The sequence below is a fragment of the Astatotilapia calliptera genome, chromosome 14 (assembly GCF_900246225.1).
Source record: "Astatotilapia calliptera chromosome 14, fAstCal1.2, whole genome shotgun sequence".
Taxonomy (NCBI): domain Eukaryota; kingdom Metazoa; phylum Chordata; class Actinopteri; order Cichliformes; family Cichlidae; genus Astatotilapia; species Astatotilapia calliptera.
The window spans coordinates 1412026-1418025 of record NC_039315.1 but is presented as its reverse complement, the minus strand read 5'-3'; the positions used below and the strand labels follow the sequence as shown (position 1 = coordinate 1418025).

The following is a 6000-nucleotide window of genomic DNA, read 5'->3' as shown; positions in this document are numbered from 1 at the left end:
TTTTGTGTCTCTGCTGTCCTTTTATGCCTCTGTGGTACTTTTACGTCTCACTTTAAATACTTGTTTTGTGTGTGTGTGTAGTAATGTGTGTCTCATGTGGATAGTTTTGTGTCGTTCTGTAGTCATTTTCAGTCACTCTGCATGTTTCACGCTCCTTTGGGACCATTTCTTGTCTCCTTTGCTCATTTTTATGGTTTTGCACCTTTTTTTGTTTCATTTGGGAGCTTTTTCTGCTGTTTATTGTCATTTTTTGTCCCTTCGTGGTCTTTCTGTAGGACATCTGTCATAAATCGTGCTATCAGTCATACTTTTGCACACCTTTTTGCAGAATAACCTCTGAACTCTGCTGTGAAGCAGCTCAGGGGTAACTGGAAGCTTGCTTTCTTTCCAAATGTCACCATCAAAGAATTTCTGGTCCAAGCGGGTAAATCTCTGGGATTAGAGGCACATTCCAGACTGAAGCTGCTTCTTAGAAAGAGTTTTGTTCTGCTGTAAACAGCTGGACGCTCTCTCTCTCTCTCTCTCTCTCTCTCCCATGGTTTTCGGACCTCCCTCTCTCCCTCCCTGCCTCCCCCTCTCTCTCCTCCTCCTCGGTCCAGCAGCAGTTGGGGTCGAGCTGACTGCGCGCCGCCCGGAGCTCATCTCCAAACTAGCGGATCGCACCTCTCACCTCCCGTGGCCTGCGCTGTGACCTGTGAAGTGGACGCGGGGATCGGTCCCGGCCGGACATATGCTGGATTGTGTCTTTGATTTTTTTTTTCGCTTTTTGGTGTGTAAAACTTGGCCAAGTAGGTCAGTGAGGCTCCGGAGCGCCGCCAGCATTGCCGTTAAACCGTGTTGGGAAACTCGCTTTGACTGTGCTTGAAGGAGGAGGTGGAGGAAGCTGCTGGAGGCTGGCAGATCCAATGCGTCCGGAGCGGCCGTGTAAGCAGCAGGAACACCGGAGAAAGACCGACCGAGGGAGGGAGGGACGAGCGGAGCTCAGCGGGGTCTCACCGGCTGCTGGACCTTCATGCCTCCGAGGTACCCTCACGCTGTTTCTTTGCTTTGCAGCAAGCAGAGGTTACTTTACAAAATAAAAGACGCCTGTTCGTAATTTAACACAATAAAAGCGCCAGTCATTCCAGCGCGTGCCCAGGTCCAGTGCCAGACTCTCGTAAAGTCTGTGCGCGTGCCCGAATCACGGTGAAGTACAGCTGTGTTACACGCACCATATTAAACTATGACCCTGTTTATTATGATGATAAAAATACCAGTAATTACTTTAATTAATATCCGTATCATTTCATACTCATTTGTTTAAATGTAATTAGCAATCGATAATCATTAAACAGCTGATTGATGATTAATTACGCTAATCAACTTTACAACATTTCATCTGGACCAAAAAACCAAAGAAAATCTAGATCTGATGACGTGAATATGAAATGATCCCACTGCTGCTCCCGGAGGATGAACCTTTAGATGAGGTGACCTCTGACCTCTGCTTTAAAGAGACAAACAAACAAACAGCTGCACCGGCCAGCGCTTCAGTGTTAATGCTTGTAATTTGCGCGGCGGCCTGTAGAGGGCAGCAGGAGGAGTCTTGGCTCTCAGTGCGCAGTTTAACCCTTTAAACTTTCTGCTGCCGCTGCATCTGTTCACAGGCCGCCTGTCTGAGCTTGTGTTACTCTGCATGTCGAAGGAACAAGTGTTTCAATCTGATCTGCCGTCTCGTCTCTCAAACGCTCATATGAAAAACAAACTTCATGGTTTGTCTCTGATACGTGAAGCTCGCTGAGGTCTGAGCTGCAGGTTGTCATCAGTCCTGTTCAGGCTGATAAGCATTTTACCTGTTACTGAGTCAACACACAGCGAGCTGTAGTTTATTATGATGTAAAGCTTCACATCTGAATCACTCCACTGCAGAAAATAGACCCACAGATTTGAAACACCTCCATGTTTGGCATATTAGTGAGTTCACTATAGTGTTGTTTAGTTACTGGCAAGCTCCTTGCTCTTATTTTGAAAGTACAGGAAAGAGGGCCACACTGTAGAGTCAGCTGATTATAATGCTCCATTACTGTCAGCATAAGTGGTTAGTGGTCATGTGACCCCTGAAATCAGACTCAAGCTCGCTGTTTTTTGTCTGAAGAGTGCGAGACGCACACTTTTATATAAATGAATTTAATGTCAGGTTCTCTGACTCTTCATCATATCGCACACAATCAGTGAAATCTGCTCTCACCATCAGTGTGTGTGTGTGTGTGTGTGTGTGTGTGTGTGTGTAAGCTGAATCCGTGGGGATTACATCTCTGAATATCAGCCAACAAGGCCCTTCGATTACTGCCTTAGAAAAACCCTAATGGAATTATAATTGTGTGTGTTAGTGTGTGTGTTAGTGTGTGTGTTAGTGTGTGTGTTAGTGTGTGTGTTAGTGTGTGTGTTGGCAGGCAGATGACAGCTCCTGAGCATCGATCTTACTAATAGGCCTCTTTGTCAAGAAACAAACACACACGCGCTTTCTGAACCGGCCTCACAGACCTCTCATTGGTTTATTTATATTTGTGTGTGTGTGTGTGTGTGTGTGTGTGTGTGTGTGTGTGTGTGTGTGTGTGTGTGTGTGTGTGTGTGTGTATACCATGTCTACATATCTTTGTGGGGACCAAAAATTGTCATGCTACTATACTTGTGGGGACCAACAGTCACATATGGGGACAAAGTGCCCGTCCCCACGAGTTTGAAGACATGTTTGAGACTCAAAATGTGGTCTTAGTGTCAGGGTCACAGTTAGGTTATGGTTAGGTTATGGTTAGCATTCATTGATGGTTAAGGTTAGCAGCTTGGGAAAGCATTATGCCAAGCAGATGTCCTCACTAAGACATTAAAAGAAGTAAGTGTGTGTGTGTGTGTGGTTGACAGGTTGACTTGAGGTCATCTGAGGTGACCGTGGACAAACTGCAAAGTCAGTGAGACTCAACTTTTCTTCATGAATACATTTGATTGGTCTGTGTGCTTGTTTTTGTTCTGGCTCCGCCTCCTTCACCGACGATATTTGAATGCTGATGACATCGTGTCGAGGTGTTACGTGGTCTTGGAGGTGAAGACATGTCTGGAGTCACATCATGGGCCTGCAGTGTGTCCTACAGAAGAAGCCTGGATCTGTGATGGAACCACAAACACCTTAAACTGACTCATTAACGATATTATTAATTATTTCATGACAGTTGTTATCAAAACGTGAGCGATGTAAGCAGCTGCTTCTCCGGTGAGTCTGTCGTCATAGATGTGGATCTTGGTCTGCAGCTGCTGGTCTTTCTTCTTGGTCCAGCAGCACATGAACCAGTTCTCCACCTGCTGCAGGATCCCTGCGGTCCACAGAGGATCTCCTGTCACACTGCAGTCCAAAATGCTGGAGCTGGACGCTGTCTCTCTCTGGAGCAGCAGCTGAAACCGGCTCAGAGAGCCAGCTACTGGGGGTTAGCTGGTTACCTACAGTGGTGCTTTCACAGGACGCAGCTGACAGAAGCTACAGCAGAATGCAGCGCTGTGTTATTATCACTCATATATGGTGTTTAATGTTTACATGCTGTCGGCTGTGTGGAGCACATGTTCTCCACATGTGTGCGTGGGTTCTGTCTGCGCTCTCCAGCTTCCTCCCACTGTCCAAACACATGCACGTTTGGCTAACTGGACGCCGGCGTCTGTTGGTAGCATCAGTTTAAGGCTCTGAAAAACCAAAATCAGGCTGCTTTGCATCAAGCAACATGGTTCATTGTCTCTGGGTCGTTCTTTTATGTCTGCCCATCAGTTGTGCGAGGATCTGTGGTGCATTGAACTTCTAGAGACTTGCTACTGAACAAATTCGAAGGTTGTGGGTCTGAATCCCACCAGAGTCAATATTTAAAGATCCATCAACCCCCTCCAGTGTCCCTTTTTCACCTAATCCAGCTAGACGCACGTCTGCGCTCTACATTAAGTCAGAAGTTAGAAACCAGATAGCCGAGGTTCTTTACTCTTTGTGACGCTGCTGTCACTTAACAAAAAGCACACGGTCCTTCTAATTTAACCAAACTTGCTGATGTTTGTAACCTAAAATCTGCAGCCTGCATGTTCACGTTTCCAACATCGGGATCAAGTCGCTCTAAATTACTCCTGGTTGATTTTTTAAGGAGGTGTGAATTGTCTCTGCTTTTCCATCGTTTTCAAAGCTGCAGTCTTGAGTATCCTGAGCACTCAGATTCAAGTTGAAGGTTTCCTGCATCAGCCACAGTGAACTTTAACCCATACAACCCTGAGCTGGTTATACAGGTGAAAGAAAGGCAGCAGCAACAGAGGGCGGCACCGAAAAACACAAAGAACCATTGACTTCACAGGCGAGCAGAAATCAAACGCACCCCAACCATCTCAGCTATTTGGAAGCAGTTTTAATATTGAGCCCGTGCAGTGTAATTATGGGATGTGGTTGGATGGTTTCCCTGGTGACCGGTGTTTGTCGTTTATAATAATTAGTCCGACGATTTAGCATCGTCTGAGGTTAGACAGAGGCTCTACTGTGACATACAGCAGTGTGTGTGTGTGTGAGGCTCCGGCGGCAGATGTATACCGCAGTGTTTCCAGCCTCAGAACAACACAGTAAACAACATAAACAAAATACAAAGCACACATACATGTACATGCAAGCACACGGATGAGAAATCGGACGACTCGAGCGTTAGTGTGTCCATTACACAAAAAGGTATAACGCACAACCTTGTTGTGTTATCGTCACAGACTAATAAGCTGGTGAACATGTGTGTGTCCAGATTTGGCCCAAAGGACGATCTTGCAGTTTTCAATTATTCACTGAAAAGACGAACGCTGCTGATCTCAGCACAGCAGAGCCAGTGTCCATGGAAAACAGATGGGAAGTCAGAATATTTCACACTCAGACAAGTTTGGATCATAAAGACATAGATGCTGCTATTCAGTTACAGTTACAGTAATCCTAATTTACATTTACGAAGCCAGTAGATCCAGTCATGAAACTCTCGCACCGATCAACCAGCCGTGCAGCCAGAACGGTCAGCCTTTCTGAGCCGGCTGCACTGAGACGCTTCCAGTCTGTTCTTTGCTTCATATCCACTTTAAGCACAAACTCGCATTAAGAGTCTTTAAAGTCATTTTGTATTTGCTGACTTCTGCCGAATAGAAACAAAGCTCTAATGTGTTCATTGTGTAAACCAGGTGTGCTGGAGGCGCGTGAATCACCAGCAGTGCTGTAAAACACACTGTCTCTGTCATTCTGTTTCATGCCAACACACACACACACACACACACACACACACACACACACACACACACACACACACACACACACACACACACACAGGCTCACGTCTGATATTAGTCACACAAACATGCACAAACACATGTGGGGGGTTTCCACTCACACACAGAGTCTCTCCTGGATGCTTCAGGCGTCCACTGACAGTCACACTCTGTGTCCACAGCACAGCCATGTGTGGTGTGTTTTCAGTATTTAAAGCTGGACTGAAGTTATTCACGTCATGTTACATTTATGTGTGCATGCACATGAAACTCTGAAACTTCCCTCAGAAGTCTTCCAGCTGACTGGTTTGTGCGTCTGTGAAGTTTCAAATGTGCGTTTGTGCGTCTGGCAGGTCCAGCGGAGGTTAACCGCACAACTCAGAGGCCATAGAAGCAAGGTCTCCACGGCTATACATGTGCCGGGGCTAGGTAGTCACCAGCACCAACCGTACAATGGTACGGTCTCTAAACAGACGCAGGGGGGCAGCCTGCTCGCCTGTAATGTCTGTCTGTGTGCAGAGCTGGGATGCTTGCCAGTGTTTGAGCGCCTTCCCTGGATCATCAGTGAAGCACGTGAAGCTCAGTGACGATGTCCTCACACATGAACTCGGATTGGAAACCTGTTGTTTTTGATGTGGAGCCTTTCTGGGTTTGGTGCTCGGAGTCAGCTGTAAGTGTTTCTGTCTTTGGGATCAGATCAACAAGCTTTAC

The 6000-nt window shown here is 46.5% G+C and overlaps 1 protein-coding gene across 4 annotated transcripts in view; it reads left to right on the top strand.

The window, feature by feature from the left end:
- Positions 1-607: 607 nt before the first annotated feature.
- Positions 608-6000, top strand: part of plekhg2 (pleckstrin homology domain containing, family G (with RhoGef domain) member 2) — an 80304-nt gene continuing 74911 nt past the window's right edge. For all 4 annotated transcript variants that reach the window (XM_026191414.1, XM_026191413.1, XM_026191412.1 and 1 more), the window contains exon 1: positions 608-1023. The gene's annotated coding sequence lies outside the window, so the exon portion shown is untranslated. The remainder of the gene's footprint in view (positions 1024-6000) is intronic.